Below are 10,003 nucleotides of genomic sequence, written 5' to 3'. Positions count from 1 at the left end.
GGGGGTCGGGACCCCTCAGGGGGTCACGAAGTTATTACTGGGGGGTCGTGAGCTGTCAGCCCCCACCCCAAACCCCGCTTTGCCTCCAGCATTTATAATGGTGTTCAATATATAAAAAAGTGTTTTTAATTTATAAGGGGGGTCGCATTCAGAGGCTTGCTATGTGAAAGGGGTCACCAGTACAAAAGTTTGAGAACCACTGTCATAGACTACGGTTGAGGCCAAATCGCCAAGGTTTCTTATTAAATGTACTTATGATCATCAATTGTTTAGTACTTTTAATACATTCATTACACTGCTAGTGCCTCTCCAAGGAGCAAGGATACACATGTCTTAAAGGCACTTTCAGGAGTGTGGTCCCTGCTATTTGAATGGTTTGGTGTGAAAAGGACAACTTTAAAGTATCAAAAGTAATTTCTTAAAGTTATTGTTTTAAATATCTTTAAGCCAGTTTGCTTGGACTTATCAAGGAGAGCTGGCATATAGCATTAGTCAGTTAAAATCCAAAAGAGGGTTCCTCGGTGTCTCCCTGAAGTCTCAACTCATTCTAGACTTCACTAGTTTCTATTAAAGAATAGAAGGAGAAATCCAATCTTTGAAATGAAATCTCACTGCTTCTTCTTGTCCTCTTAACCCTGGACTAAGGTGGGAGGGATAGCTCAGTGGTTTGAGCATTGGCCTGCTAAACCCAGGGTTGGGAGTTCAGTCCTTGAGGGGGCCATTTAGGGAACTTGGGTAAAAATCTGTCTGGGGATTGGTCCTGCTTTGAGCAGGGGGTTGGACTAGATGACCTCCTGAGGTCCCTTCCAACTCTGATATTCTATAAAAACTCTATAAAAGACTAAGAGAGACTCCTTTCCACATGGCTGCACTTCTGGATTCAGCTGCTTGTTTGGGGGTTCAGTCAGCTCTTCTTGGCCTTCTGACCCAATCTGGACAAGAGGAGATGTTGTCCACAGGGATTCAGCAAGCTCTGGGGTCAAAGGTGCCGACTTCATGGGTGTTCTGGGGCTGGAGCACTCATGGGAAAAAAATAATAGGTGCTCAGCACCCACCAGCCACAGCGGTTTGGCAGCGCTGCCGCCGATCAGCTGTTTGGCGGCGCCCCTGATGAGCTAATCAGGGGTGGAAAGGATGAGCTAATCAGGGGCGCCACCAAATATCTGTTCTGCGACACCACCAAACAGCTGATTTGCGGCTGGGTGGGAGGGTGGAGAGCAGCGAGCGGCGGGCAGGCGGGGGCCTACAGGAGAGGGTGGAGTGGGGGTGGGAAGAGGCAGAACAAGAGCAAGGCCTCGGGGGAGGGGTCGGAGCCGGGGCAGGAAGATGCGGAGCGAGGGTGGTGTTAGGGGGCTTATTCCTTCACCCTCTGACTTCCCTGGTCCTTCTAGCATGAACAGAGAGCAACAATACCCGAAGTCCAAAGGCGCAAACAATTCGATGTTTATTGGGGTGAACTTCCAGCAAGCATGAGTCCAGTTTCCTTCCTCAGTGTCCCCCTTCCCAGCTCTGACACCACAGAGCCATCCCTGTTCCCATTCCCTGTTCCCCTTAGCAAAACATGATTCCAATTTCCCCACCCCCATTCCCTGTTCCCATTCCCCCCCTTACTTCCTGATTGACTGCAGACTATATAGTAAAACTTGAGTTCTGCTTAGCTATACCTTAACCAATCATTTTACTGAAATTTAACTAACCAATCCTGATACATTGTAACACGGTTATTTAACCAATTATATCCCACCACCTTAATTGGTTTACACCCAACAAAATTAATTATACAGCAGACAGAAACAATCACAGAACCAGACAGAGACCATGCAAATAAACATACAAAACAATACAGAAGTGAGGATTTCACAAATACATCTATACAGACTTAAGGGTTTTCCAGCTGTGTCTATTGATAAGTGAGTTCTTGCCAGACAGAATGCTATTATACTAAGTTTCCTTTTACATCTTCTAGGCTCTTCCCTTTCTCTGGAGGTGACAGGAATACCAGGACAGGATTGGATTCCTAACAGCCCAATAGCACCTTATTTTAATGTGACTAGTTTGGAATGTGAGGATGTGACCGTTCACTTCTCAGCTTATGGCTGCCTCTGCTGCTTAGCCTAAGAACAGAGCCTCAGACCGTCACAGTACGAGAAGGCCCTTACACTAGGGTTACCATATTCAAACATTTAAAAAAGAGGACACACCACGGGGCCCCGATCCTGCCCCTGGCCCTGCCCCAACTCCGCCCCTTCCCCACCCCTGGCCCCGCCCCAACCCTGCCCCTTCTCCACCCCCATTCCAACCCCTTCCCCAAAGTCCCTGCCCCAACTCTGCCCCCTGCTCTGAGCACCCCGCATTCCCCCTCCTCCCTCCCGCTCTGATCTTGTTGGGGGTTGCTAAGTGCTTCCCTGCTCCCCACTCGCCCTGCAGCCTCTGCAGCCTCTATGCCCTTGCCTGCCCTGCTCCTCCTCGCCCTGCAGCCTCTGCACACCCCCGCCTGCCCTGCCCCCCCGCCCCTGCAACCTCTATGCCCCTGCCTGCCCTGTTCCGCCTCGCCCTGCAGCCTCTGCACCCCCCCACCCCTGCAGCCTCTGTGCCCCCTGCTCCCCACTCGCCCTGCAGCCCCTGCACCCCCCGCCCCTGCAGCCTCTATGCCCCTGCCTGCCCTGCTCCTCCTCGCCCTGCAGCCTCTACACCCCCCCACCGCCTGCCCTGCTCCCCCCTCCCCTGCTCACCCAGCAGAGGGAGAGCTGCGAGCTCCACGTGGACTCAAACACTGCCGCGCTGCTCTGCGGGGGTGGAGGGAGCGGGGGAGGGGGAGGGACTCTGGCTGCTAGAGGCCCCAGTGGCTGCGAGCGGCTTTCAATCAGGCCCAGCCGTCCAATCAGCCGCGCAGCACTCTGCATGAGGGGAAGGGGGAAATCCCGGACATTTCTACTTGATTAGAAATCCCCCCGGACGGCCATTTAAAGCTGAAAAAGCCGGACATGTCCGGGGAAACCCGGACGGATGGTAACCCTACCTTACACAGACAAACAGTGATTTTGATTCTTTCTTTTATACCTCTATAACTAGCTAAGTGATAAGAATACAAGTAAATTCTTAAAGTCTAGGCCTTTACAGACAGGCCTGAATATCTATATCCTAACAGGTGGGACTTTGGGGGAAGGGGTGGTGTGGGGTTGGGGCCTCAGGGTGGAGCGGGGGATGGAGCACTCTAGGGAAAACTAGACATCGGCACCTATGTCTGGGGTCACAGACGGTGGGCAGTGGCCTCAGGGTTGTATGCTCTGTTAACTGAAGTTAGCGGGAGGGTTGCCACCCTGCGGATTCTATTGGCCATAATTGCTCTCAGCTTTCAGCTCCCAGTTTCTCTGCTACTTCCATTGGAATCCAGTAGGTGGCGGTGGTGTATAACGTATTTCGTCAATGCTTCCTTTAGTTGGAGCATTTGAGTCATTTCATGGACTGTATTTTAGTATTTGCCCCAACTATGAATTGGGATCACCCATTTTTAAGACACTTCTCTTAATATTCCAGAGTTATACCCTGGTTAGGTGCTAATATCATTCAACATTCTTTTTTTCCTTCTAGTGCTATACAATCCCTATCACTTCTACAGTGTAATAATTTACAAAAAAACCCAAACAAAATCCCTTAATGTCTTCTAAATCTAGCGGACATGCTCCATATGTTCTTGGACTATACCTAATCCTTTTCACATCACATCTTTCAAGCTTATTGTAGGATAGGAGACATTACATTGGAAGAATAAAACAGCTTATTCATGAGGAGAGTTGTAACGCTGATTCCCGAGGTAGACAAATAGCATTAGTCAGTGCTGTCTCACTGAAGAACATACGCTCAATAAGCTAACCCTCATTTATTCATAGAATTATAGAACCACCAGGTTAGATGGGACCACAAGGGTCATCTAGTCTAAGGTCTGGTCTATACTACCCGCCTGAATCGGCGGGTAGAAATCGACCTCTCGGGGATCGATTTATCGCGTCCCGTCGGGACGTGACAATCGATCCCCGAATCGACGCTCTAACTCCACCAGGGGAGGTAGTAGTAAGCGGCGCCGACAAAAAGCTGCAGAAGTCGATTTTGCCGCCGTCCTCACAACGGGGTAAGTCGGCTGTGATACGTCGAATTCAGCTACGCTATTCACGTAGCTGAATTTGCGTATCTTAAATCGACTCCCCCCTGTAGTGTAGATGTAGCCTAACGCTCTGTCAAAATGCAGGATTTGTTATGTCTAAACCATCCAAGACAGATGGCTCCAACCTCCTTTTGAAAACCTCCAGTGAATGAGGTTCCCTAACCTCCCAAGGCCATTCCATTGTCCTACTGTTCTTCCAAGTAGGAAGTTTTTCCTGAGATTTAATGTAAATCTCTATGCTGTAGTTTGAATCCATTGCCTGTTGCCCTGCCCTCTGTGGCAAAAGAGCACAACTTTTCTCCATCCTTTTTATAGCAGCCTTTTGAGTATTTAAAGACCGCTATCATGTCCTCTCTAATCGCCTCGTTTCCAAACTAAACATACCCAGTTCCTTCAGCCTTTGCTCCTGTGACATGCATCCCTTTGATCATCTTTGTCACTCACCTCTGGACCCTTTCCAGTTTCTCTATGTCCTTTCCAGGGGTGGAAGTAAGATAAAAGACTTACTGGTATGGGGGCCCCGGAGCCCACTTTCACCTCTGATCCTTTCTATACATTGGTGACCAAAATTGGACACAGTACTCCAGCTGAGGCCAGCCAGCACTGAGCAGAGAGGTACTATCACCTCCTGTGACTTGCATGCTATGCCTCTGGTAATGCAACCTAAAATTGCATTTGCTTCTTTTGCAACCGCATGGCATTACTGACTCATGTTGAGGTTGTGATCCACCACAACTCCCAGATCCTTCTCAGCGGTGCTGCTGCCAAGCCAGTTATCCCCCATTCCATATTTGTGCATTTTAGCACCTTACATTTGTCTTTGTTGAATTTCATTTTGTTGTCTAGAGCCCAGTTCTCCAATTTATTGAGATCCCTCTGAATTTTAGCTCTAACCCTCCATAGTGTCGGCAACCCCCTCTAGATTTCTGTCATCTGCAAATTGGATCAGTCTGCTCTCTAGTACTACATCTACATCATTAATAAAGATGGGGGAGGGATAGCTCAGTGGTTTGAGCATTGGTCTACTAAACCCAGGGTTGTGAGTTCAATCCTTGAGGGGGCCACTTAGGGATCTGGGGCAAAAATCAGTACTTGGTCCTGCTAGTGAAGGCAGGGGGCTGGACTTGATGATCTTTCAAGGTCCCTTCCAGTTCTAGGAGATAGGATGTATTAATTAATTTAAATTTTTATGTTAAACAACACTGGATCCAGAACAGATCCCTGTGGGAGCCCACTTGAGACCTCCCTCCAATCCGAGATCATTCCATTAATAGTTACTCTTTGTTTGTGGTTGTTTAACCAGTTATGTATCCACGTAATGGTAGTTCCGCCAAGCCCGCATTTCTCCAGCTTACCTATCAGAATGTCATGTGGGACTGTGTCAAAAGCCTCACTGAAGTCCAAGTATATTATGTCTGCCGCATTCCCCCTAGCCATCAAACCAGTTACCCTGTCAAAAAAGGAAATCAAGCTGGTTTGGCATGATTTGTTCTTGATAAATCCATGCTGGCTGCTAGTGATCACCCCTTCATCCCCCAGGTATTCGCAAATAGAATGTTTCCTACATTGCTCTAGTATCTTCCCGGGTTTTGAGATCAGGGTGACTGGTCTATAGTTCCCTGATGTCACAGTGTCACCGGGCGATGCTCTGGAACTACTCTATACGAAGCCAGTCAGGACTCTGGGGGAGCCTCCTCTCTTGGAGCATTCTGTCTCCAGGGCAAGAAGCTTACACAGCTTCCACCTTCCTGGGTCTGACCTTGGAGCAGTCAGCATCCCCTTCCTCCCAGTGTGATTCCCGCAGCAAGTCTGCCCAGACGGGGCTCCTGGGGAAGCCAGAGGGCCCTGCACCCCAACTCCTGCAGTCATCAGTGACTCTCAGCCAGCTGGTAAAACAGAAGGTTTATTAGTTGATAGGAACACAGCGTAGAACAGAGCTTGCTATCACAGAAATCATGACTTTCAGCCAAGTCCACCTTGAGAAGTTCTGGGCCAAACGGCTTGGACTCCCCCTCTTCCAGTCCTGCAGACCACTGGGCAACCTCACCTGCCCCGAGGGCCTCAGCAAAAATCACACACCCAATTCCCACCACCGAAATATTGGTGCAGTACACAGAGAAACGGAGGTACACATAGTATTAGTATAGACAGTAAGACTCGCATGCAACATAACCAGATGAATAAAACCCCACTTTGTTACACCTGGCTTCTCCTTTTTCCCTTTTTTAAAGATGGGCACTGCATTAGCCCTTCTCCAGTGTTCCGGGACCTCTCCTGTCATCCATGAGTCTGCAAATATTATTGCCAGTGGCTAGGAGATTTCTTCAGCTAATTCCTTCACCGCCCTCGTGCGAATAGCATCTGTCCCCACTAATTTGAATTCATTCAAATTGGTCAGAAGCTCTGACATGTTCTTTACTTATTCTGATCTGCATCCCTTCCCCTTACTGACTGTGGTAACTTTGCTAGTTGTCCAGTCACATGTTATATTTTGTGCAAAGGCTGAAGCAACATAAGCATTGAGCAGCTCTGCCGTCCTCTCATCTGCTGTTACCAGCTCACCTTCTCCATTAAGCACACCATCCTTGAGCCTTCTTTTTTGTCTGACATTTTAAAGAACCCCTCCTTGTTGTCTCTTTTCTATATTAGAGACTAGAAGGCGCAATCTAATCTTTGAAATGAAATCTCACTGCTTCTTTTTATCCCCTTAACCATGCAATAAGGGAGACTCCTGGCCACACTGCTGGTCCTTGCATCAGTTGCACTTCTGGATTCAGCAGCTTATTTGGAGGGTTCCGTCAGCTCTTCTGGGCCTTGTGACCTGACCTGGACAAGGGGAGAGGTTGTCCACGCGGGTTCAGCAATCTCTGGGGTCACAGACGGTGTGCAGTGGCCGGAGGTGTATATACTCTAGTTTGAGGTTAGCTGGAGGGTGGCTACTCTGTTTCTGTTGGCCATTTGCAGCTTCTGGTTTCTCTGCTATTTCCATCAGTGTCCAGTAGATGGGGGTGGTATATAGCAAATTTCTTCGATGCGTCCTTAGTTGGAGCATTTCAGTCATTTCCTGGATTATATTTTACCGTACGTCTACACTTGAAAAGCTGCATCAGCACAGCTGCACCGAAGTAATTCTGTAGTGTAGACCTGCCCTTAGCATCTGCCCCAACGGTAAATTGGCATCCCCCGTTTTTAAGGCAATGTGTATACTACGGCTTATATCGGCATAACTTCTGTCCCTCAGGGGTGTGAATAAACCAACACTGACATAACTGCTGGTGTGGACAGCACGATGTTGGCAGGAGAGTTTCTCCCACTGACACAGCTATTGCTTCTTGCGGAGGTGATTTTATTATGCTGACGGGAGAGCTCTCTCCCATTGGCATAGAGCGTCTCAGCCAGACGTGGGGCAGCTGTGCTGTTGTAGCGCATCTAGTGTAGACAAGCCCTCACACATTTCTCTTAATATTCCAGCGTTATACCCTGGCTTGGTGCTTGTATCATTCAACATTCTTTTTTTCCTTCTAGTGCCATACAATTCCTATCGCTTCTACGGGGCAACAATAATTTATATAGAAAGCAAACAAAATTCCTTGTCTTCTAAATCTAGCGGACATGCTCCATACATTCTTGCACTATATCTAATACTTTTCACATCCCATCTTCCAGGCTTATCATAGGATAGGAGACATTACACTGGAAGAACAAGGCCGATTATTCATGAGGAGAGTTGCAAATCTGATTCCCAAGGCAGACAAATGTACAATTTGGGGTGGAGGCCAGATGGTTTGGATTTCTTGGGGTAACAGTTTGCTCCATTTGACCTTCAGTTTTCTGAGTCTCACAGCAAGCTATTTCTAACTTACATTTTCTACACTTATCTCTGGTTCTTAGTTAACATATTTGAGCCAACAGGGTTCTCTGCACAGGAAAAAGGAAAGTTATTCTTATCTCTGGCCTGGCAGGGGTTCTCTTGGGGCTTTGTCTACACTGGATTTTTGTCCATTCAGGGGTGTGGCAAAAAAAACACACACACGCAAACGACAAAATGTTTACTGACGAAAAGCACCGGCGTGAACAGCGCTTTATTGGCGGGAGAGCTCTCCTGCTGACAAAGCTACAGCCTCTCGTTGGGGGTGGAATTTTTTGTCAGCGGGAGAGCTTTCTCCCACCGACAAAGAGCAGCTACACTGCGCACCTTTTAGTGGCACGGCTGTGGCGGTACAGCTGTGTCGCTAAAAGCTGCGTAGTGTAGACATAGCCTTAGACTAAGGGCTTGTCTACACTTACAGTGCTGCAGCAGCACTGTAGCGCCTAATGAAGATGCTACCTACACCAGCTGGAGAGCGTCTCCCGTTGGCTTAGGTACTCCACCTCTCTGAGAGGCGGTAGCAGTGTCTTCCATTGACTTAGCACTGTCTACAGCAGGAGTTCAGTCACTATAACGGTGTCTCTCAGGTATGGATTTTCCACACCCCCAAGCGACATAGTTATACCCGAATAAATTTGTACTGTAGACCAGAGCTAAGAGAGGTGGAGGTTGACAGTATGGTCTGATCTACACTATAGATTCACGTCAGTATAACGACACCGCTCAGGGCGAATCCACCCCCCTGAGCAGCGCAGTTATACCAACCTAACCCCAGGTGTAGACAGTGCTATGTCTGTTGATGCAGCTACCGCCTCTCGGGGAGGTGGATTCGCTATGCCAGCGGGAGAGATCTCTACCGTCAGCATAGGATTGTCTTCATTAAAGCTCTACAGACAGCGGCATTTTAAGTGTAGACCTCCCCTATGTAAACTATGGGAGACTTTTGTATGAGATGTTAACAACAGTTGGAAGATTCCTTATCAGGCATCTCCTTCCTTATCAGGCATCTCCTTCCTTATCAGGCTTTCCTTTCCTGGGAACTGTGTATTTTAACTTTAGCTTAGTTAATATCCCCAGACAAAATGTCCCACCAGTTGTGATGGGCAATAGATTCTCATTGTCTTTAGCTTTGAGAAGAAGCTAAACGTTTCAAATAAGCATAAGGGTGATTGTGACCGGCTAGTTAAAAGGACAGAGGGAGAAGAATTACATTAACTGTACAGTGTGTACAGGTTAAAATATACTTTGAAAATATATAAACTACAGTTACCAGCTCTCTGAAGCAGGATCTCAGGGTCTATCTTTCTCTTCCACCTTCCATTCCTGGTCTCACACAGTGTCACACAATGCAAGGAGTTAAATACCAGCCCGACAGGATTCCACATGCAAATAGAGAGCACTAAAAATAGATAACAAACCAGATCCAGATTTCACTGAGCAACCTAATCGCAGCTAGGATGTTTGTTTCTCTCTCACTCTTAGGACCTTTTCGTGCTATCTGAATAATCACGAGACAGGTACTAAGGCCAGTCTGTCACCTTAATGGGTGCGCTGGGAAAGCATCCCTCCCTAGGACTGTCTGCAGGGTCATCGTTGTGTATGAATCCAGGGGAGGGGAGGGACTTTGACGGGTATCTTTCTGGCCCAGAGTAGAAGCCACTGCTGGCGCTGTAGTGACATACTGATATTTGTTGGCTAGGCTGTTAGCTGTGCCTGGAACTCCCTCCTAAGAGAAGAGTGTTGCTTGTAAGGAGAAACCCTAGATTTTTAGCATGAAAATTATTTCTTAGGAAATGAAGGATTTGTCCTGCTCTCTGTATATTAAGTATTTCCTGTGATCTCCATTTTCATTCTTTGTCCTGGATTTTCTGTCTGGAAGGATTCCCTGGAGCGTTCCTTCTGTATTTAACACTGCTCTTCATGTCCCTTTCAGAGCTAACCTGCCCCGCCAACAGCCACTATGAGCTCTGTGG

Source organism: Terrapene carolina, unplaced genomic scaffold (genome assembly GCF_002925995.2).
Source record: "Terrapene carolina triunguis isolate 2854851 unplaced genomic scaffold, T_m_triunguis-2.0 Scaffold461, whole genome shotgun sequence".
Classification (NCBI taxonomy): Eukaryota; Metazoa; Chordata; order Testudines; family Emydidae; genus Terrapene; species Terrapene triunguis.
The sequence above is the reverse complement of the archived record's forward strand: the minus strand, read 5'-3'. Positions refer to the sequence as shown.